The 24863-nt window shown below is 35.8% G+C and overlaps 1 protein-coding gene across 3 annotated transcripts in view; it reads right to left on the bottom strand.

Moving 5' to 3' along the window:
* Window positions 1-24863, bottom strand: part of KLF12 (KLF transcription factor 12) — a 452101-nt gene that overhangs the window by 409337 nt on the left and 17901 nt on the right. The window contains exon 2 of one of the 3 annotated variants that reach the window (XM_079903471.1): window positions 17897-17971. The exons of the other annotated variants lie outside the window; for them this stretch is intronic. The gene's annotated coding sequence lies outside the window, so the exon portion shown is untranslated. The remainder of the gene's footprint in view (window positions 1-17896; window positions 17972-24863) is intronic. 3 annotated transcript variants of the gene reach the window in all.

The raw sequence follows: 24863 nt of genomic DNA on the forward strand, positions 1-24863 counted from the left end.
GCTTAATCTCCATAAAATTAACTTTATCTTATTCATAATATAATATATTCATTGCTTTTCAGGTAAATGATGGGGTAAATGAGTCCTATAAACACACACACAAAGAATCAAAAAACACTTCCACCAAACAAAAAAAACAAATAAACTGTGGAGAGAAAACACACTAGGTTCATGAATACAATAAATTCTGTCATTCCACTGCTACAATAGGTGCTACTGTGCTCCATTTCCAATCCTAAAAAAAAAAAAACCTTCAAAATATGATAATAGAGACTAATTCATATGCCATTTTATTTAATGTGTGCACTTAAATAAGCCCATAAAGAAGTATTAGTCATCAATGACATGTTAAAAATTCCAGCTAATCTAAACTAGGCATTTAAAAATGAATTATTTCCAACAAAGACTTCACAAGAAAGCTCTAGGCTGGTATGTTTTATGCATATGAATACAAAATCATCAACAAAATACAAGCAAACAAAATCCAGCAACATATAAAAAGAATTACATATCATGACAAGTCGGATTTATCTCAGGTATGCAAGGTTGGTTTGATATATGAAAATCAATTAATGTCATAACACCGTATGAAAACACTAAAAAACCCCACAAAACACATGATCATATCACTAAACACAGTAAAAGCATCTGACAAAATCCAATTCCCTTTCATGATAAAAACTCAACAAACTAGGAATAGAAGAGAACTTCTTCACATGCTAAAAGGCAGCTACAAAACACACACACACACACACACACACACACACACACACACAAATTACATCACACTTAATGGAGAAAGACTAGACGCTTTCCCCCGAATCAGGAAGAAGACAAGAAAGTCTGCTCTTGCTACTTCTCTTAAACACTGTACTGCAAGTTCTAGCCAGAGTAATTAGGCAAGAAAAAGAAATGAAAGCCCTTCAGATTGGAAAGAAAGCAGTAAAACTAACTCTATTCACAGATGACATGATCCTGTATATAAAAATTCCTAAAGAATTCATTTTAAAAATTAAATGAGCTCAACAAGGTTGCAGGATACAAAAATCATTATACAAAAATCTACTGTGTTTCTATATACTTGCATGAACAATCCTAAAATGAATTAAAAAAAACATGTCTACTGGTAGTTAATAACACTGTACTGCACATTTGAAAGTCGCTAAGAGAGTAAACCTTCAAAGTTCTCATCACAAGGGAAAAAAAATTTTGTAACTATGTGGTGATGGATGTTTAGACTTACTGTGGTGATCATTTTACAATACATACGAATATCAGATCACCGTACTGTAAATCTAAAACTAATATCGTGTTATGTCAATTACACCTCAATTAAAAAAGAAAACAATTCTATTTACGATTGCATCAAAAATAATAAAATACTTAACAATAAATTTAACAAAAGAAGTACAAAACCTACACTCTGAAAACTAGAAAATACTATTGAAAGAAATTAAAGACTATCTGAATGAATGAAAAAAACATCCCATGGTCACGGTGAATTACAGCATCTTCCTCACAAGTGGCATCTGAGAAAGAAGCTTCCTCACCTGAGAGTGCTGCCAGGAGCCAACTTCTTCTCATCCTACAAGTGAAAAACCAGATACCTTCCTTCTCACTCCTGCACACTTGAGGAAGAGCCAGAATGACGTTAAAGCTGACACAGAAAGACAGAAAGAAACTGGATACATCCTTGATGATACTACTGAGACATTAAACCAAACTAATCCTGAAGACCTACCTGCCTCTGGACTTTCTATGATCAGACCAAAGTCTCCTTTATTATCAAAGCCAGTTTGAGTTCATTTTCTTTACTCCTAATCAAACACATCTTAATTGACTAAATCACAGAGTTAAGAAATGCTAGTGGATGAGTGGAGCAGAAATATAATCTTGGAGGCAAGTGCTGAAACAGCTATTTTTGAAGAAACGCAAACTATGTTTCCCCCTAGTGTATTGAATCATGTCTCAAAGCTTCACTCAGAACTCTACTCTCCAAACTTCTTCCAGCTCAAAGATCTTACCTGAGCTCCAGTTCCAGAATTCTAACCACGTGAGCACAGGTCCACTCAAATGCCTACCATCAGCTCATACATAATCTGACCATTACTGAGCTCAGAATCTAACTCCAGATCAGTTCTCCCACAATCTCCCCATGTGAATGGCATCTCCCAATCACCCAACGCTGAAACTTCAGAATCCTCTTTCCTCTCTCCCTCTCTTTCTCTTCGTTTGTAGTCTCAGGAGTCAAAACACCCTTCATGAAATGCTCTTAATTCTACCTATTTCTTGCATTCCAACACTCCCTTATTTCACTCTAGACCACAATTTTCACTTTCTACCTAGTCTCCTTGATTCTGGTTTCTCCTCATTAAACCCAATCCGCATGCTGCTCAGATTAAGCTTTTCGCATTATTTTCACCATGTTGCTGCCTTCCTCGAAAAGTTCCCTCACTGACTGCAAATCACCACCACCCCAAGTTAAGCATCTGCGAAAGATTAAACTAGATAGTGGCAGGAATGGTAATGGCTGTTTCATTTGCTCTGCTGAGGTACAAAAAAGTCACCATGGACATCTTTATAGGTGGCTAAATCATCTCTGAGGACAGACTGGGGGCAGTTAACCCAAAACTTGGGAAAGAAAGGTCACTCGTCTCCTACTTTTTCTTTAAGAAAACATTCAATTATTTTCTTCACTTTTCCCATGCTCCTGCCCTTCCGTTATCAAAAACAGGTCTTTCCTCTTCTTTCCACCACCTGTATGAAGAAATCAGACCCAGTGTCCCTTAGTTCTTACAACTACTTCCCATTTTATTAATCAATATAGTTTACATGGACACTTACACAAATCGAAAAAGTCTCCCACTTCCCATGGAAATTCCATTGTTCTTTTTTTAGTCATCTTTGCTGACTCTAATGTCCAAAATAACATGACACAAAGAATAAAGAAATTAAAATACAGAGGTCATAGATTTAGGCAAAGCTGGAGCTCCATTTAATGAAAAAGAACTCTGTAAACTATAAATGACCATAATAGAATCATTATCATTTGCTTACAAATAACTTTAAAGAATTAGACTCCATTAATTTTCAAAGAATTCTTTTCAAAGAATCCCAGCTCTAAAGTTATAATTCTAAGGTTTTCGAAAATATATCATCATGTGCCACATATATGTGTGTGTGTATATATATATATATATATATATATATACATATATAAAAATACACACACACACACACACACACACACAGTGTCAAGAAATGACTGTAAAATTATATACAGTGAGAGGGACTATTCGCCTCAGACCCATTTCTCTAGATAAGTAAAACAAAGAAAAATACAAACTAACATAAAGGAGCATTACTTTGGTTTAAATAGCAATTCAGCATTTAAACCACTCTGTTTCAACGCTTAGGGAAGAACTAGTTTTCCCAAATATTTCAAAGTATACTAGGTGTACTAGTGAAAAACAATTTCTTTAAAAAGCAAGGGGATAGTCCATATTTGTTACACAAACATGTATTCAAAAATTTAAATCGGTATGTTTTATAGATTCTGATGTATATAATTTTATATATTTTAGACCCATCTCTTACACGTGTATACTAATAAATATCTGTCATACACACACAAATACATACATACACACACAGCAGAAAAAGTTTAAAATCCTGCTTATTCAAATTATTTATACTTTAATCCCTTGAGGGCTGGGAAAGTAAAGGACACTGGTTTTATTATTAATAACTCTAAAATATACGGATTTAGAAAACTACAGCTCCTGGCTTTAAAAAGCCAATGCACGTGCCTTTGTGGCGGGGAAGAAATGATCCGAGCACAACTGGCTTCCCCAGTGCTCTGCACTTTCCCTTATAGATCACATGGGTCATCTCCTTCATCAGATGTGCACTTCTGAGGGGAAAGGACTGGGCCAGGAGTCCCCAGAAGGAAGCACAGGGCTGGCACATAGGAGGGACTCAGTAAAAATGTTTTTTCCCACAACCAGAAAGGCTTTTAGATCTATTGTTCTACTGATTTGGCTACATTTTTTAAGCATTTCTGAAGCTACCTGCTTTCAGCGTTAAATACCCTGCGTAAATAATATATTCTACGATTATTCTACTCACTGTGTACAGTATTATTTCATTTCATTTGTTTTATACTTAAATATCTTTCAGATTTCAGAGGAAAACTCAGTTCTATTACAGATTTCTGAGATTTGATCAATTAAGTCGGCATTTTATAGGCTCTGATCATATACCCTCCAGCCTGAAAAGTTCACATTTTTCAAATCCCCAGGTAGAACAAAAATCAGTTCATTTCCCTTCTTTCAAATCCATATATTTCTTGAGATGTGATTGAAAACCCCACGTGGGATTTCAGATTAGAAGTGTCAGGGGGTTATGACTGCATTCAGTGAAACTTCAATTATCTAGACTCCTCAAGGAATAAGTCCTCCGAGATGACTGAATTTTTGTTACACTGAACATTTTCAGTGCCTCTATTTTTTATTGTAGTTTTTAAAAGACATGTTTATAAGCTGCGTTACATATTTCCAATTCCTTACAAAGAATGTACTGAAAACTTAAAACTATTCATAGTGACTTGGGGTTACCATTTTGAACATGAGTTACAGTGATGACCTCTGCCAATCCTCATATCTGATTCCAGAATCGCACTGGGTGTGTTGGGTTGTCTTCAGCATGGTATCGTGATACCATCAAGGACACACAGTCCCCCCCCCCACCGACACACACACCCACACCCACACACACCCGGTATCTCTCACACCTTCATGAAATCCTCTAATGAAGGTAGTGGCTTCCCCACCCAGATTCCTACCATCTTCCATCATGTCACGAGCTCGCTCTTTTGGTCTGAAGAGGCTCAACTTTTACACGCACATCCTGAGCAGTTCCTTTCAGTTAGGTCAATTTGCTGACAAGTGCTCAGAGGCTGTTTCTGGAGGTTTTCTTCTTCCCCTTTTCATTATAAAACTCGAAAGGTTTTCATCTGAATTGGTGGAACAGAAAGGTACCAAGTTCAAACAACTCCAAAAGTGTGCCTGCCATAAGACAGACTACAAGAGTTCATCATTCTAATTAAACGCTAAGCTGCATCTTAAATTATGTTTACCTTCCTTTGTAACCACTGCCCCTTTCACACTGGCACTCAGCACAGTGCTCAGAAAATCAAAGGGTGACTGACTAGACTGTACTCAGCTACAGGAAAAAAAAAAAAAAGGTCCCCCATTTCTCCAACAAAGAAATCACACAGGCAGCAAAGATTACAATCAGAAGCCTCAACGCAAATTTCACAGAAACACCTATTATGCAAGATGCATTCTCCATAAAATGTGATCATTAAAGATTCAATTATTTAACTTGCTCTCTTCAGAAAAACTATTTTAAAGGCAGAAACAATGGCCTAGGATTTCCTCCAAGCTTTTTCAAATCAATATTTGTAAATCATGTCTGTTTCCTAGGAAACTCAGCAGGTTAACCTAAGGCAAGGAAGCTCTACCAGTGTCATTTCCCTTTTATCCTCAGCTCACATATGTGGTTACTGCCTATTAGAAGAAAAAAATGACCTTCCAGTATCAAAGAAATCACAATGAAATGAGAAGGGAGCTAGAATATCATTTTCCCAGCCTGCTTCTTCTCCTGGGGTGGATGGAAGAACAAACAGAAGAAAAGTCTGCCCAGAGAGCTCCAAAAAGCTGGAAAGCGGTTTATGATCTAGTTCAGTAAGTGCCCAACACAGTTTGTGGCATTTAGCTTAACTCACTATGTGAAAGGCGAGACAAAAAATGTGTAAAACCTGGATTTATTAGAAACACTGGGTCAGACATTTCTGAGTTCAAATTCCAAATCTCTTTCCCTGGGTAAGTTACTTCACTACTCTGAACTACGGTTTCTAACTCTTAAAAAAGGAAAAATACCTAGCTCATATTGTGCTAATATAAATTAGGTTTAAAATGAATACAAAATACCAAGTTCAGAAACAATCTTGTCTCTGAAGAGTCTCCAAGTGCTATATTCAAAGATGGCAAAACTGGTAGTTTCTCAAAGTCTTTATGCTATTGTTAAATAAGGGTGTGATTTTTTTTTTCGGGGGGGTGGCTTTTTTTTTTTCTCCTCTTAAAGGGTTTACAGGGAGACATGGCGTTTACAGAAAGTACAATGGAGCATCACTTCTACAAACATCGGCAAATGAACTTTTTAGCCCTGAGAATATGGTTAGTATTTACTGTACATCTCTGCTGGGTCCACAGTACCTGGACTTTTTTCTTTAATCAACAACCAAATACAGGAGGAAAACTAAGGCACAAATCACAACATAAATGAGTTTTAAACATGACTGTAGAGCTTGTTTAAACAGTTTCAAATTTCTAAAAGCCATTATTAAATCACAGTAATGTGTAAGGCATCACAACCCTGGCCCAAAGATCCAAACACTACATATGCTGCTGAGATTTGCTGCTTAACAAGATTCAGACACTATATCCCAACATTTTTAACACATTTTTAAGTATTTTCCCAAACATTTAACCACACAGCATACTTTAAAATGTTATACATATATTCATGTGCTTGGATGATTTAAATGTCTGCAATTGCAAAGCAACTTTTCTCTAAAGCAGCAACTTAGTATTTTTCCATACTCCAAGCCCCAACTCTACAAAATGCTCCTCCAAATACTTGTTTGAAATACTCCTTTTGACTTATAGGTGCAGCTACTGGCCCACCACACAGATATTCAAAATTCAATGTTCTCTTCTCTCCCTTTTAAAATACATAAAAATCCAAAAAAGAAACTAAGAAATGGAAACAACTAGCTAAACTAACTTTCATAGGCCACATTCAGCATCTACTACCAAATGACAGACACCACAGCTCCACATTTCCGTCTGTACCATTCACCTCCTAATAGCCCAGAAATCCTGATCCCAGGAATGTACCATTTCAGCCATAATACCAAAGACAATTCAGATTTTCAGCTTCTCAGTCACAGATAAAGCTGAACTCACTGATCAGATTCTTGAAATTAAACATTGACAAGCGAACATTGCTCCCATTTTAATTAAGTGCTAAAAATGGTCCAGGTAATTACTAACCATCGGTATTGCTTACCTTCTGGCAAAAGCTTGGTGTTACAAACTGTTAGGCTAATCAAATAATAATTATACAATATACAATTATTTATGTAACTCATTTTTATAATATATTATTTATATAGTTATTTATAAAAATATAAATGTTAAATTGTTATGATCATAAAACGCATTGTTATTATTATTATCACCACTACCATCACCACCAAATCCAGAAGCACTAAAATCTCAGGCATAGATTTTGACTTAGAGCCATGAGAGCTAAATTTCTGTCTGGGCCCCTGGCTTTACTGCATTCAAGCTCTATAACCTAGTACAAGTCACTTTACCTTTATCTACAGAAGACAGATGATTTAAAGCTCCTTTAAGCTTCCATTACTCTTTAGGCCTCATGCCCTGGAGAGCTGTATACTGAATAATGAATGGCCGTATCAAACCTCATACATGGATTTTGCCACAAGGCAGGAATGCATACTTCCCAGATATTTAGTCAATACGGCAGGAAAGAGCCATTATATAAATCAGACCTTGGTAACCTTTGTTTTCAAATTTTTACGCAAGGAGTCTTCATCATGGGCTTAACAATTTTTAGAAAATATTTTGCTAGCTTGTTTATGTAGCACTGAACTATTATGAAGCAATTGTGTTCAAAATGTAAAAAGGTTTACATTTAAGCGAACAAGTAAACAAGTTCACATGGGACACTGAATATTTTCAAACCCTTAAAGAGACAACATGTTATGTGCTACAGGTCTTGTTTTACAACACAAATGAGTGAAGTTTCATTAACAGGTGTTTACTTTCTAAGGTTAGGAAAGGGCATCTTTATGACTTTCTCTATCCTAATTATTATTCTATAAATGGCTTTAGAGAAATCTCTTTGCACTGGGCCAAGCCCCATAAGCATACAAACCTTTTACGATACAAAAATTACCTGGCTCAGAAACATCAGCTAGAGCCCTCCCACCAAGCAGAAAATGAGTCATAAAAATAGCCTTTCCTCTGACCAAGAGAGGAAGACTATGAAAGACCATCAAACCAAGGTGCTGGTCTCATACCCAGAGTCTGCAACTCTCCAAGCCTTTCCTCTAGCCTGGCCACATATCATATTCACACCACAAATAACAAATAATCCATTCAGTAAATCTTGGAGGAGAAAGACACTAATACGGGGTACTAGGGAAGCATGTTCAATGTACATCCACAACATTCGTTCTTCCCTTTTTGTAAAATTCATCACATTTAATTCAGTTGTTTCACCCGCTAGTCATGGTCCCATAATGGGTGGAGACTGTATCTATCTTCATTCTTGTAATACACCCAGCGTGGTGCCTCACACAGGGTAAGCCTTCATTGAAAAAAAAAGTGTTGATTTAAACTGGAAATTTCTTTGAAAACACATTCTAACAACAGTGCTAAAGGTGCTGAAATGGTACAAAGCTGACCATAAAATATTACTGTGTTGTTTGCCCAGAAGCACCCAAGGACATGGAGAGCTGCAGGGGTGGGGAGAGAGGATGGTACATGCAGGTGAGCATGCCCGCTGGCCCTGAGCACCCGGAAAGCCCAGGGCAGAGGGGAGCAGCTGAGCTGATGCACGTTGGCAGCTATCCACTGGTGACTAAGGACACAGGGCAGTGGAGGTGGACAGTAAGGAGACAGCACACGATGTGACAGAGAGTCGATAGAGAAAATAGGTAAAATGATTGAGCAAATAAGGACGTATGCTGAGGCTAAGCAGGGCCAGGCTTCTCACTGCTGGAGCAAGTATTTACAAACATAGAAGGGCAACGGCTAGAAAGACATGTTGGTTTAGAACTGGAAGTATAATTACGAACTTAGTTTTAAATATATATATATTTAATATGTATATATATGTATATATAAATATGTATATAATATGTATTAAATATATATATTTAATGTGTGTGTATATATACACACACACACATAGATGTACGCATAGCTATAGATGAAGTGTTTATGGGTGTGTATATGTGTGTAAAAATGCTTGCATACGTGCATACATGGACGCGTTTCCTAGCGTCTGTTGGGAGGGCCCAGACCTTAGTTCCTGAACACCATACAGAAAAGGAACCACGGTTACCTTAAGAGATACAGCGTATTGCAAGGATGGGGCAGGGAAAGGGCAAGATGAGCCTGGAACAACTTATTCTGTCACAAAATAAGGAAGTGCTCCAAGATTGATGAGACACATAAGGGGTCCCCATTTGCCAAATCTGGGACAACATAAGCATCAAAATAAATAAGGATAATAGTGAATCGTAATGCCCTGAATAAACTAGAAATCTGTGACACATTAAAAAAAATTAAAAGATGAGGAAGAAGGGAAAGCTCTTCCATAAAGGAGATTACCAGTAGAAGGAATGACAGAAAACGAAAATCACCATTTGGCAACTATCACCGTGTTGGCTGACTCAGGCAGAGCCGTCAATGGAGAATAAGCCTGGTGGATGGTGCTTTGATGAGGGAAGGGACCCTGGCGTAATCTCAGATTACCTCCCTTGACAGCGCTCATCAATTACACAGGGGGGAATGGTGACTTTGGAAGGGAAATCCGACATACACTCACATGACCAGCTGATCAAAACTAACAGTCACTAACAAGAAACAATCTCCAAAATGGCCCAAGTACACCCCTCAGAGAATTCTGAAGAACAAAGTCCAACCTTGAATTAGAGGTATTATTTGGCTAAGTTATAAGTGCTATTTGTATCTGACTTTATCGATCTTTTTGAGGGAAAAAAATAATCACAATTAAGGAAATGTTTCATTGCCACTGAAATGATCCAAAAGGAAAAAGACAACTTCAAAATCACTATGAATATGTATTGATGAGCCATAATTCAATTCTGCCTAATTTCAAAAGGCTTAATCTAGTATGATACTATAAAGCACAATGATTACACAAATAACTCATCAACACAACGTAAGACATACTTTATCATAGCATCACTGTTTACACTGTGATTTAGAGACGATGATAGAAGTTCTGTTAAAGGTTGGTGAAGTTATTAGTTAAAATATGACGCTATAATAGATCCTAAAAAGTTAATTTAATACAAGAAAAGTGAGAACAATTTTCCCAGTGGAATAATTACCTTTCTAAAACTGGGTCATAAAATTGATGTTATCCTGTTATTAAAATACACACACACACACACACACACACACACACACACACACACATCATACAAAAAATAAAGAGGCATATACAGATAAGGAAACTTCCCAGATAAGGTGTTTTTTGGACTTGTGAGTCATCACAGTTGAACATATTTTTAATATATTACTTCAATGATTTGTACATTAGTCCTCTGTGGACAGGTAGAGATATTCAGTGAATGATTAAACTCATGCACTGTGTTATACCACATTCACTCAACTGTAACTTTACAAACTGACATTTCTGCACATTCACATAAACTGAAATTCATAAAGATGAGTAAGATACCAAAATTTCCTGACTTGCGTGACCTCCGAATCATTAAAGATTAAATGCTTGGTCAATATCATATGGTTTCAGTGAATCCATGTACCCGATGTTTTGAATGACCAGAACCCCACTTTGCTGGTTAAGTCAGATACGGTTTTTACTGTGTTTATCTCCAGCCCCCTACCTTCCTCTCAGCTTCTCCTTATTTCTGCTCATGACACCACCGTTTTCCCAGTCTCACAGAGTGAAAACATAATATAGTAAAGCTAGTATACAATTTCAGGAGTCAACATGTTCTATCAAGAAAACATTTTCCTAGTTTAGTATATAAGTCCATTAGTGCTACTAATTAAATCTATTAACTTCTAATTTCATTAGATTTAGTTTAGGAAGCAACAGACCAGCAATGTGAAATAGAAGAGCCATAAGAAACCACGGCGACTGGGAGATAAAATATGGAGTAGATAGGCTCTCATACTTTAAACTTGATGAGTAAACACTACTAAAGTAGGTTAGGTCCCCCTTGACACTCCATATAGGTTCCACAGTAGCTCTGTATACTTCTCCTCTATAGCTCTTCAGCCACCTTCATTAATTTAATTAATTTCTGAAATTATTTATTGTCTTTTTTTTAAGACCCTAAGCTGCACAGTTCACAGCAGGTTGGGTCACCATGAAATTTGGCACATCATCAGGGCCAAGTACAACATAAGTCGATGATTATTTCAGTGCTGATAAGAGAGATCTGTTCTTTCACTAAATAAATATAAGGTTTACTGGATGACTGTATTTATAAATCTCTTAAGAAAGTTGAAGACAAAACTATGCAGTTTGATGGTCTATAAGAAAGATCAGGAGATAACTGTCAAAGGAAATAGTGACTGATTTAGCCATTTCAGAATTCTCAAGAGACAAGTATTTTCTAGAAATACAATTACCTGAGTTTTGTATCCCCAACAGAATTGAGTTTTGTTCCTAATTATCGCTAACTTTATCACAGGCTCTTTGTTTAAATTTTTTGAAAATATCAATCTGATCGATGAAGGGAAAAGGGGAAGCAAAGCTAAGAATAAAATCACGTCATTATTATATTTGAAATACTTTAATTAGAAGCATCATACAATACACAGAGAATAATTTGACATTATTGAAGGTTTATCCACAAAGCAAAAAAAAAAAAAAAAAAATTACTGAGAAGGCAAGAAAGGGGAACAGAAGTTAGAAAAGAAAGGAAAAGGATCTTTGGTAAAAGAGTAAATTCATACAGGATGGAATGCAGGGGCTGAATTCTTGGCTTCTCTCATCAGTATACAAGTGAAGACAGCATTACTTGGCTTCCAACCTAAATATGTTAACAGAAACAGAGCTTCTGAAGGACTTTTTTTTTTTTTTTTTGCGGTACACGGGCCTCTCACTGTTGTGGCCTCTTCCGTTGCGGAGCACAGGCTCCGGACGCACAGGCTCCGGACGCACAGGCTCCGCGGCATGTGGGATCTTCCCGGACCGGGGCACGAACCCGCGTCCCCTGCATCGGCAGGTGGACTCTCAACCACTGCGCCACCAGGGAAACCCCTGAAGGACTTTTTCCACGAAAGGATGAAGTGCTTGTTCAAATAATGCAATATTCAAGCACTGACAATAAAAGGAGAAAAACTAATACACATTGTGCCTACTGATCTCCAAAGGAAAAGAGGAAGAAGGCTTTTGCAAAGAGAAAGGCAGGGAAAATGACTTTCATACTACGTGTAAGGAGAAAGTGTGTAGAGGGGGAAAAAAAAAAAGAGAGACTCAAGCCCAGACACCGATGCTCTCAGCATCATCTCTTATTGTAATAAAATTAAGGTGGTTACGAGATAGCAATTTCTTGTCAGCTTTAAAAAGAAATGATGTAATTGAATTTTACACACTCGGTTGAGCCTCTACTCTACGTAGCTTGTACCCCAGCTACTGGGAATTCAAGGCTATTTATAAAGCATTGTCCCTGTCCTCAAGGCACTCACAGTCAATTATATTTCATAATCACATTTGGTGCTTCCTAGCTATTAAACGCTTCATCTGTGCTTTACCTGTAGACAGGAAATGCTCGCAGACACGTAAACCGGTATCTATCGAAACTGATATTTAGGACTGTTTTGACAATACAGGCATTTCAACAGCTGTCTGGACCAATTTCTGTTTTAAATTGGACATTTTAGATATTAAAATTGAATTCAAATACTTAAAATAGAATTTTCACATAATTATCTGAAAAGTTCATTTATTATTTTAAATATTGGTGAAATCATGATTATACTTCACTATAAGGGGAAATTAATGGCTTCTAACATAATAGACTAATTTAGGGCACTTTATAATTGAATTCCCATTTCTCCTACTCAACAATACATTTCAAGACATAAATTTTTTTTTTAATTATCAAATGCTCAAAATCTTTCTAAACATTCACATTCAAAAAATAGTGACATTTTCTGGAGAACCAAAATCAACGCAACAAAACTGCTGATAGAAATTGTGCATTTTTTCATTGGGTCATCAAGACCATAAATTAAATTATATTCAAAAATGTAACTGCCTAGAAAATATATGATTGTGTTATGTGAAACAGATGATTGTAGACGCCAGCTCCAACCCAAGTATTGTTAGGTATTTTTCTCTGTAAAGATAGCAAGGTGTTTAGCAACTCAAATCTATCTCCCACTAACCACAAAATACAGCCAAGTCAAACAATTCAAGAAAGTCTTTCCTATTCTTCTTCTGTATTATGATAGTAAAGTCTTGGCAAGGGAGTTAGTTCCACTTCAAAACAGCTCAAAGGAAAAAGGAATAAAGCCGCCTCTATGGGACACACGTGTATTAAGGATTCAATTTCTAAGAGCAAATATCCTGGGTAGAGTCCCTGTGAAATTTTTCTTCAAACTTCCCAATCAAAATTTGAAATCACAGTGTTACTACACGAAAATAAAGTAATAAGCTGAATTTCAAGATAATCATATCACTACAGAAATAAGAGTAAAAAGAAATGTTAACTCATCACTTTTTAGATCGTTTTATGTTCTACTTCTTTAAGTATAAAGTCTCTAGATATATGTATATTATATATATGTATGTATATGTGTGTGTGTATATATATATCTCAATTTGAGGTCTCTGGGTATATGTATACATATCTCAATTTAAAGAATAAGAAGCAGATTAGAGAAATAAACCACATATCAGAAACAAGAAATCAAGTAAAGCTAAGACATTAAGACTTGCCCTGTACTTGAAGCACGGTGCACCTACAGAGCAGGAGCAAAGAGAAAGAACCAAAGTGAAGATGCCCACACATGGCATTATTCACCTAAGAAACTGAATGTGTTACAGATGCATAATAATCTATAAAGATAAAAAAAAAAAGCTCTTTAACATATGTCCCTCATCTCCTTGAAAATACACACACACACACACATACATATATATATATTTATTTATTTATGTTCTCTGCAATAGCAATAATAATTTGTCCATGTCTAGGTCATTTTGGCTTCCTTAGGATCTCTTGGGATCAACTTTTTCACCAAATTCCTACTGACTCCAATTGCTCTACGACGCTGAGCAACTCTAAATAATGTTCATTTACATATTATCTTTCTTCAAGAAGCTAAGCAGAACTCTTCAAGAGCAAAAGACAAAAGTTAGCATATTTATGTCAAATTTTATACTGAATAAAAACACTGTTTTTAACATAGAGAGAAATTTTACCTAAATTAACCATATACACCATGACGAAGAATTTTAAATAAATACCAAAATGCAGAAATTGTAAATCAGATTTTCTAACTAAAAAATAACTAAATGTAAAATCCAAACACTTGGAAATAACCAATTAGAAAATGCAACAGAAAACAGAAAAAAATGTACTAAACTTGAATATTTTTTTAATGGTAAAATGAGTTATCAAACTAAAAAGCTTTTGCACAGTGAAGGAAACTATCAACAAAATTAAAAGGCCACCTACTGAATGGGAGAAGATATCTGCAAACAATATATCTGATGAGGGGCTAATACCCAAAATATACAAAGAAACTCATACAACTCAACATTAAAAAAAAAAAAAAAAAAAATCCCAATTAGAAAATGGGCAGAGAACCTGAACAGACATTTTTCCAAGGAAGACATACAGACAGCCAACAGACACATGAAAAGATGCTCAACGTCACTAATCATCAGGAAAATGCAAATCCAAACTACAATGAGCTATCACCCCACACCTGTCAGAAAGGTTATTATCAAAAAGACAACAAAAACAAGCGTTAGGAGGGTGTGGAGAAAATTGAACCCTTGTGCACTGTTGGTGGGAATGTAAATTGTGCAGCCACTATGGAAAACAGTATGGAGTTTCCTCAAAAAGTTCAAAATAGAACTCTCATGTGATCTAGCAATTCCACTTCTGGATATTTTTCCAAAGAAAACAAAAACACTGATTCAAAAAGATACATGGACCCCTATGTTCACAGCAGCATTATTTACAATAGCCAAGATATGGAAGCAACCTAAGTGCTCACTGACAGATGGATGGATAAAGAAGATATATATAAAATGGAATATTACTCAGCCATAAAAAAGAATGAAACCCTGCCATTTGTGACAAGGACAGACTTAGAAGGTAGTATGCTAAGTGAAATAAGTCAGAGAAAGAGAAATACCATATGACTTTACTTACATGTGGAATCTAAAAAACAAATGAACAAATATAATAAAACAGAAACAGATTAATAGAACAGACAGGTGGTCGCCTAAGAGGTACAAACTTCCAGTTATAAATGAGTCACACAGATGAAATGTACAGCATGAGGAATACAGTCAACAGTACTGTAATGTCTTTGTATGGTGACATATGGAAACTAGACTTATCACGGTGATCATTTTGTAATGTACATAAATATCAAATTACTGTGTTGTGCACCAGAAACTAACATAGTGTTGTAGGTCAATTATACTTCAAAACAAACAAACAAAGTCATGGAAAAAGAGATAAGAGGAGAAGAGAGGGGGATTTGGATGAAGGCGATCAAAGGGTACAAACTTCCAGTTACAGGATAAATATGCATTAGGTATGCAATGTACAACATGATTAATTAACACTGCTGTATGTTATATATGAAAGTTGAGAGAATAAATCCTAAGAGTTCTCATTACAAGGAAATATTTGTATCTACACAAAACGATGTTCACTAAACTTGTAGTGATCACATGATAATATATGTAATTCCAATCATTATGCTGTACACCTTAAACTTATACAGTGCTGTATGCCAGTTACACCTCAATAAAACAGTAAGAAAAAATTAAAAAAGAATAAATCATAAACTAGTTTATTTCAAAGATATAAGATATAAAAATCATGAAATTAAGAATTGCTTTTAACTACCAAGTAAAAACTTTTTAAATATATTATGTTTAAATTTATGCTACTAAATTTTGGAGGTAACCAAGGCTACTAATCGACATTGATCTAAAAGAAGTAGGGGGACTTCCCTGGCGGTCCAGTAGTTAAGACTCCGAGCTCCCAACGTAGGGGGCCCAGGTTCGATCCCTGGTCAGGGAACTAGATCCCACATGCTACAACTAAGAGCCTGAATGCTGCAACTAAAAGATCCCACATGCCACAACTAAGACCAGGTGCAGCCAAATAAATAAATAAATACTAAAAAAAAAAGTAGGAAATCTGACTGAATCAATAACTACAGATCCGATTCAGTGGGGTTGCAGGGGGAAAAGAAACAAAAAATTATTTTTAAAAGATATACACAAACATGAAGTTTCTCAACATTTAAAGAACAGGTAATATATTTTACAGTAACTTTTAAAAGAAAAGATCATTCTGATGCTCTAGAGTACAGAAAAACATGGGACACTTACTAATTTACTATAGAAAAAGAAACATACTATAAGGCAAAGCATCAACATGTCAAAAAGAAAAATCATAATGTAACATGCCCCAAAATACTTGATAACATTCAAAGTCTATTCTTAATGATAATTCTTAGTGAAGAAAGAAAAGAACGCTTCCTTAACATGATAAAAATATCAAGCCAAGCCAGCAGAGACTGCCTACCAGAACACACTGAATAAAGCAGCAATAATAACCAAGACATTTCTGAAAATAATGGAAGAAGATTTGAGCTATATTAAAATGCTAAAATATATTCATTAAAACAATGTGAGGCTAAGAAATGGTGATAAGCTTCAACCAACAGTTGTAAACAAATTGTTCAAGAAAAATTGGAAATGTAGATTTAAGTGAAATCTCTCAGGTTACTCTGTTGGCTTAAATTTTTGAAAGCATTGTATATTTCCAAAGAAAGCATTGCTGTGGGCTAAATCAGCTACAGTGGACCTCAGCCCTATACACACCCAGCACTTCCTGCCTCACCCTGAGCTCAAGCTGCTTCCTGTGTCTAGACAGCCCTTTCCTCTCCCTCCACCCATTCAAAGCAACCCACCCAACAAGGTGTGGCTCACAGGCCATTGCTCTACAGAGCTTCTTAGAATCTCTAGAAGGAATTACCATTACTTCCCCCTACTGCCGTTCTTATCACAGCTTTAACATTACAAGTTATTCAATGTGTTCTCTCTCTCTTCCTCTAGATTGGAGAGTAGAACACTGTCTAAGAATAATATGTACTACTATCTATTGGCCATATCTGTGCCAAGCGCTGTGATGAAACTTTGCACACAACTTCTATAATCCTCTCAACAAATGCAGAATGAACGCTGTCCCCGTTTTACAGATGAGTGGGTGTAAATAACTAAACAGGCCCTGGAAGAAATAGGATGCTAATTCTTTTTGCCAGATTTCACCAACTACATCACAGTTGGTCTGAATTTAACTGACTTGGTATTCTCCTCTGAAAGAAGGAAAGGGTGAGAGATAATGGCTAAAAGAAAAAGGAGACTGAGGTTAGGACTTCGTGGTGTTGGTAGGGGAGGGGTTTGTACCCTAGAAACAGGATATGAGTACCACATGAAGCACAAGACTGACTACTAAGTATTCTAATTCTGTATTTGAAATTGATTTCTATAATTTGTATCCAAAATTACCTTTTGCTTTAGAAACTTTTATTGATTCAGTTGAACTCTATGTACTCAGTGGGGGAAAGAACAAATGGGAACTGTACTATAGTCTGAAAGAAAGTCTGAGCTTTTGAAAAGACAAGCTTTTGAAATATCCGTAATATTCTTTTCATTTTAAGCTCAGCATAATGTTTTTATAACACCTAATTTGCAACAGTTTTGTTGGAACTAAAAATAAGTAATCTCTGAGGTAGCTATATAAGCTTACCTTGAAAGAATTCAAAATAATAATTTGTTGATAGCTTCTAAAGATAAAAGCACTTTGTTTGGGATGTTTCAGGAGCTGTGAGTGAAAAAAGAGAAGACAATCTAATGATAAAGTCCTTTCACAAGATGATCTGAAACGTCCATTTAATCATTCATCCTAAAGAACACAACCTTGTTGAAGCATCTTGAAAACTACAATACATCTCACATAGAGAAACATCTGTGCCGACGAAAAAGAAATGGTCTTTTAAAAGTGCTGTCAGTTACTAAACAGAAATGTAGTCTTTTAAAGCGGTATTATTAAAGAAATCATCAAGATGGCAAGCTTCCTCTTCTTTTCGGATCTTTGAAATATATACTTTTTAAGTTCCACTTATTTAAAAAAAAGCAAAGGTATTAAATAAAACTTAAGCATTTATCTGGCTGTTTCTACATTCGTTCAATCTTTGTTTGAGGTTAGAAAGCTATAAAGTTCAATCAGTCATACCTTGGCTCAGATTTTAAGCTGTTCATATTTAATATCTCTTCTTTATAGCAGAAATACTTGACTCTCCTTTTGAAAGAAAAAAAGACCCCTAATTTAAGATATTATTATATCATAGAACAAGAGTCAGCAGACCAAACAGAACCCATGACCTGTTTTTGTAAGGCCTGCTCCCCAAAAATAATTTTTACATTTTTAAAGGGTTATTTTATATCTATATCTACACACACACACACACACACACACACACACACACACACACAAAATGGCTGTAAACATATATGTGTGTGTGTGTTTGGAAAATAAATATATATACACATATACACACACACCCCCAGACACCTTACATGGCCAACAAAGTCTAGAATATTTACTTTCTAGCTCTTGATGCAAAAGTTTGCAGACTCCCAATCACAGAGCATAGAGAGTCTTTATAACTGTGACCTCAGGACACGTAGGGCACTGACTTCATACTACCCTCTGAGCTGCCAAAGGGACTGATTTTTTTAAATATCTTTTACATTTATCACAGAGACAAACTACTCGAGCCCAGCGGCTTCAAGTTGACAATGTCACTTCAAGAAACAGCTCTCCTCTCAATACTTGAAAATACTGAGCTTTCAGATGGGGTGCTTGTCTCCCAGATGGAGGTTAAAGGAGCAGGACATGATACTTCCCACACATTTCTCCCTCATCCCCTTTCTTCCAGGCACACTCTTACTCCTCATTCAAACCCAGATGGAAAGTTTCATCCTCAATGAATCTCCAAACTCTCCAAATTAGCAAAGTTAGCTGTACCCTTCAATGCTCTCAGTACACTCTGTACAAACTTCTGCTACACAATTTACTGTAATGTTTTACTAGGCTTTTGTTTACATTTCAAACAACGTTGACTTCTTGGTGACAAGGACCCTGTCTTGCTCAATTCTGCACCCCTAGCATTTAGCAGAATGCCTTCCCCATGGCAGGGGGGCGGGGCGGGGATTAGTTTCCTGAAGCTGCCCTAACAAATTACCACAAACTTGGTGGCTGACACCGAAGTTCCGCTCTCACACTTCTGGAGGCCAGAAGTCCAGAATTAAGGTGGTGACAGGGACGCACCACGCAGAAGGCTCTAGAAGAGAATCTGTTCCTTGCCTCTTCGAGCTTCTGGTGGCTGCTGGCATTATACGGTGCTTCTTGGCTGCGGCAGCATCCCTCCAATACCTGGCTCTGTCTTTATACTGCCTTCCTCTCTTCTGACTCTTATAAGGACACTTATGGGATTTAGGGCTCACCCAGGTAATCCAGAATGCCCTCATCTCAAGGTCCTTAACTTGAGTGCATCTGCAAAAACTCTTTTTCCAAATAAGGTAACATTCACAGGTTTGACAAATTCAGAAATGGACAAATCTTTCTGAGAGCCACCATTCAACCCACTGCAGTAGGCATTCAGTACATACGTGTTTTCTTGCCTTAGATCCAAATGAAATAAACATCTTCCCCAAAAGAGGAAAAATGGATAAAGAATAGCCTTTACTTTGTTCCCTTCTTTGCTAATGTCCTGCTCGAAAAGCAACCACTGAGGCACAGCCAGAAGCCTAAGCAGCATTTTCTTGCTGATCCCCAAGAATTACTCTACATAGTGCCAACAACAAATCTTTGGAGACCATATCTTTATTCTGAGGAAAAACCCCAGTTATATATCCTTTCTCACAAACCAACGTACTTGTTCACATGGTAATTTTACAAAGACCTTCTCTGGGTGAGGTTCTGATCTCTTCAAATTATTCATATAAGGACATGAATGTGTAATTTTACTTGAGTGGCTGAAAGTCAAACTACTGACAACTCACTCTGATAGGAAACTTAACCAAGGGTTAAAGCCTTATTTTTTCAAAAATGTAGGCTTTTGATCTGTTATGGACAGAATGTGTGTGTCTGCCCAAAATGTTTTTGTTGAAGCCTAACCCCGCAATGTGACTGTATTTGGAGATATGGCCTATGAGGAGGTGATAAGGTTAAATAAGGTAGGGCTCTAACCCAATAGGGCTGGTGTCCTTAGACCCCAGTGCACACTGTCTCTGTCATGTGAGGACACAGGGAGAAGATGGCTATCTGCAAGCCAGGAGGAAAGTCCTCACTACAGACCAACCCTGGTCTGGGACTGTCAGTACCCAGAACTGTGAGGAAATAAATCTGTGTTGCTTAAGCTACTGAGTCTGTAGCATTTTGTTAAGGCAGCCCAACCAAACTAAGGCAAGATCTAAACACAACCCCATGTGCACTATACATACTCAGTGAGAATTAGTTGATTTTCATGACTGTGATTGTTCCCAGTACACAGTTTATGACTTCACAACAAGACTTTTCAGGAAATATTTTAACTATATGGAGATCAGAGATTGTTATGATTTCCAAGTTAAGGTTAGAAACTGGGATAACAATCTCAAATCTTTTTAAAACTAAATTAGGGCTAAAGTAATTTTTCTGCCCAAGGTTTGAAGAGATCAATGAACTACTCTTAAAATAGAAACCTCTAGCAAATTAGGAAAAGTGCTAGCAGCACAATGTGTGCGTAGACTCCCAACCTTAGAATAAAACATCCCGGATATCGTACTCCACGATATCAGGATGCCAATATCATGAAAACTCACAAAGGAGAGAATTTAAGAAAAATGGCAATCACCTTGCAGTAAGATGTAGTGGAAAAGTTATTTCCTAACTCTTATCACAGCAAGCAACAGGCAACCAATGGCATCACATCTAAGAGGGGGCCCTTCACACTGTAGACACCAGAGATCTTTATGTCGGTTACTAGAATGTTCTGGCAATGGCAGTATATTACCAAAAAAAAAAAAAAATTTTGTCAAACAGAGTGGTCTTAAGGAAATGGTGCATTTTCTTTCTCAGACATCAGCACTACACGAGCTGTAAACGTGAAGTTGGGGTTGGAATATTATTAGTCAAACAGCACAGTGAAGCATACCTTCCAAATTGATTGGGGTCATGTAGGAAATAAAAGAATATAAATATCAATTTGATTAAATTCACAAAAGTATGAAGAAATGAATAAAAAATCATAATTAAGAAAAACACAGGGACGGTTATTATGTTAATGTGACTATTAAAAAGCTGAGATAATAAAATGGGTAAAAGAAAAAGCAAAATGCTGAAGAAAAACACTACTTTATATTATAAAACAAACTTAAAACAAATTAAAAAGGAAAAGTTAATGACAGAATAAGTCATTTAGTCCAGTAAAATCATATATATTTAAAGTCTCTCTCAAAAAGAAAAACAGGAATGGCAGTATTAACATCAGTCTAGGATGAATTTAATTTTAAAGGTATTCAGTACAAAAAAGAAGGATAATTTTAAAAAGAGTCATGGAGTTGTATGTCCCTAACAATACACAGGTAAATATACAAGCAAATCTACCAAAATTTAATGAAGACATAAAATTATAAAACTTAAAATAAAACACAGGAGAAGAGCTTCATGATAACGGATTTGCCAATGATTTCTCGCATATGACACCAAAAGCATAGGCGACAAAAGAAAAAACAGATAAACTGCACTAAAGCAAAACTGAGAGCTTTTGTGTATCAAAAGGATACTATCAACAGAGTGAAAAGGCAACCCACAGAATGGGAGAAAAATATTTGCAAATCATGTATTTGATAAGAGGTTTGTATCCAGAACAGAATACACAAAGAACTCCTACAATTCAACAACAACAAAAATCCAACTAAAAAATGGGCAAAGGACTTAGACATTCCTCCAAAGAAGATACACAAATGGTCAGTAAGCACATGAAAAGATGCTCAACATCACTAATTATTACAGAAATGCAAATGAAAACCACAATGAGATGCTACTTCAAGCCCATCAGAATGGCTTTTTTTAAAAGTCCAGAAAATAAAAAGTATTAGCCAGGATGCAGAGAAACTGGACTCCTTGTGCACTGCTGATGAAAATGCAAAAGTTTTATAACTACTGTGGTAAATGGTATAGTAAGTCCTCAAAAAATTAAACGAAGAATTACAACAATATACAGCAATTCCACTTCCAGTTATATACCCCAAAGAATTTAAAGCAGGGACTCAAAAGACATTCAAACATCCATTTTCATGTAGCATACATACAATGTAATATTATTCAATCTCAAAAAAAGAAAGAAATCTTGACACATGCTATAATATAGATGAACTTTGAGGACATCATGCTAATTGAAATAAGCCAGACACAAAAAGACAAATAATATATGATGCTAGTTATATGAGGTATCTAAAATAGTCAAACTCAAAAAACCAGAAAGTAGGGTGGTGACTGCCAAGGGCTGTGGGGAGGGGGATGGTTAAGTTTTATGTCACTTATATTTCACAACAATTTAAAATAACAAAAAGTAAATTTTAAGTTTAATGAAGATGTAAAAATATGATTAGAATGTAAAACTCAATACACCACACTTTTTGAATTAATCAAATTTAACAGAACAGATATAAGTTAGAACATAAAATAATGTAAAATAAATCAACAAACAATTTAGCAGATGAAAAATAGAAAATCACATTCCTCAATAGAGAAGATACTGCTATTCAAATCTCTCGGGAATATGTATAAAAGTAAATCATATACTTAGACATTAAAAAAAAATCTTAGTGATTTAAAAATGAGACTGTTTTACAGATTACAATCTCTGAATGTAAATCAAAATTCAGATGGAAATACAAAATTGAAGACCTAAAAATAATAATCAGAAATTTAAAAACACATTCCTAGAAACTCTTGATTCAAAGAAGAAATAAAATTACCAACTATCTAAAAACAATGAAAAGGGAAGTAACTCCTCAATAAGAACACATAGAATATAGCAAAGGATATATTCAGAACAATATTTCTAATGTCAATGCCTTCATAGTTAAAGTTTTTCTCTTTTTTTTGAAAAAAGACAAAGCAAAAAGAAATAGATGAGGACAGAGAATTGAAAAAATATAAGCAAAAAGTCATGAAAAAGAAAACAAGCAAAAAACAGAGTAGAAATGATTTTAAAAAACCAAAAGAATTTTTCTAAGAGAAAATTAATAAAACAGCAAAGTAACACATGGACCATTTATGGAAAGAACAGTTTTAAAAAAAAAAAGACAATATTGGGAATAAGAAAAAAGTGTGTTACAGTAGAAATGTAATTATGCATTAGGGAATACTATAATACATGTTATCCCAAGGTAACAAATTTAAAAGCCTATAAAGCAAATGGGTACATACAGATATCCAGAGATCACAGATACAGAGAAGAGACTGGTGGTTGTCAGAGGCTGAGTATGGGGGTGGGCAAAATGGGTGAAAGTGGTCCTAAAGTACAGCCTTCCAGTTATAGAATAAGTAAGTCCTGAGGATGTAATGTAAAGCATAGTGACTACAGTTAACAGTAAGGTATCAGATTATTTGAATGTTGCTAAGAGAGTAGATCTAAAAAGTTCTCTTCACAAGAAAAAAGCTATTGTAACTATGTGTGGTGACAGATGTAAACTAAGCTTACTGTGGTAATCAATTCAGAAATCACCTGAAACTAATACAATGTAATACATGCCAATTATATTTCAATATAAAATAAATAATTTTAAAAAGCAAATGGAATATTTCCTAGCCAAAACTTGATCCGAAAAGAAGCTGAAAACTTTAATGGACAGATATACAGACGAAATTGGAAAAAAGATTACATATGTACCACTGGGGGAACATAAAAAAAAACCAACTATGATCCAGTGGTTCACACCTGAGTATTAGCCTTTAAGAGACAGTTCCAATTACAGTGCAAGGAAAGACATGAATACTTTCTAAGTTAATTTATGTATCCACCAAATTATACAAAAATCTGATTCAGCACCAAGAAAAATATTATAGACCAATCTCACTTGTGAATACATATTCTAAATATCTTTCCAAGTTGTCAAATAGAATCAAGCTAAGTTATAAAAAGTAATAAATTATTTTTTAAAAGGGTTTGCTCCTAATGCAAGGATAGTTCAATACTAGCAAATCCTCCAATGCTTGCTAACAGTCAACTAAAGGAGAAAAAAAATTTTCCATCAGTAGATTATATACACATGCATACACACACACACACACACACACACACACAGTCCAACAGGTATTACCAGAGGAAAAGAAAAGAATGAAATCTAAGCACATTTAAGCTAAGCAGATATAGAAAGAAAATACTTATGTAAGATGAACACCCTACAAATTCATGTTTCTGAGACCAAAAAGTTTAAGTCACAAGGCAACCAGGTGAACTAGGTTCCAGTTCATAGGACTGACCCTTCATAGAGAAATAGGAATTGCCTTTGGCCATGATAATGGAAAAAGAGTGAACAGTCATAAAAGCTGATAAGAAACACAAACAGAAGGGTGGTTGCCAGGGTCCCAGGAGAGGGGGTAATGGAGAGGTGCTGTTCAGTGGGTACAGAGTTTCAGTTGTGCAAGATGAAAAAGTTTG

This window comes from Stenella coeruleoalba, assembly GCF_951394435.1.
Source record: "Stenella coeruleoalba genome assembly, chromosome: 18".
Lineage (NCBI taxonomy): Eukaryota > Metazoa > Chordata > Mammalia > Artiodactyla > Delphinidae > Stenella > Stenella coeruleoalba.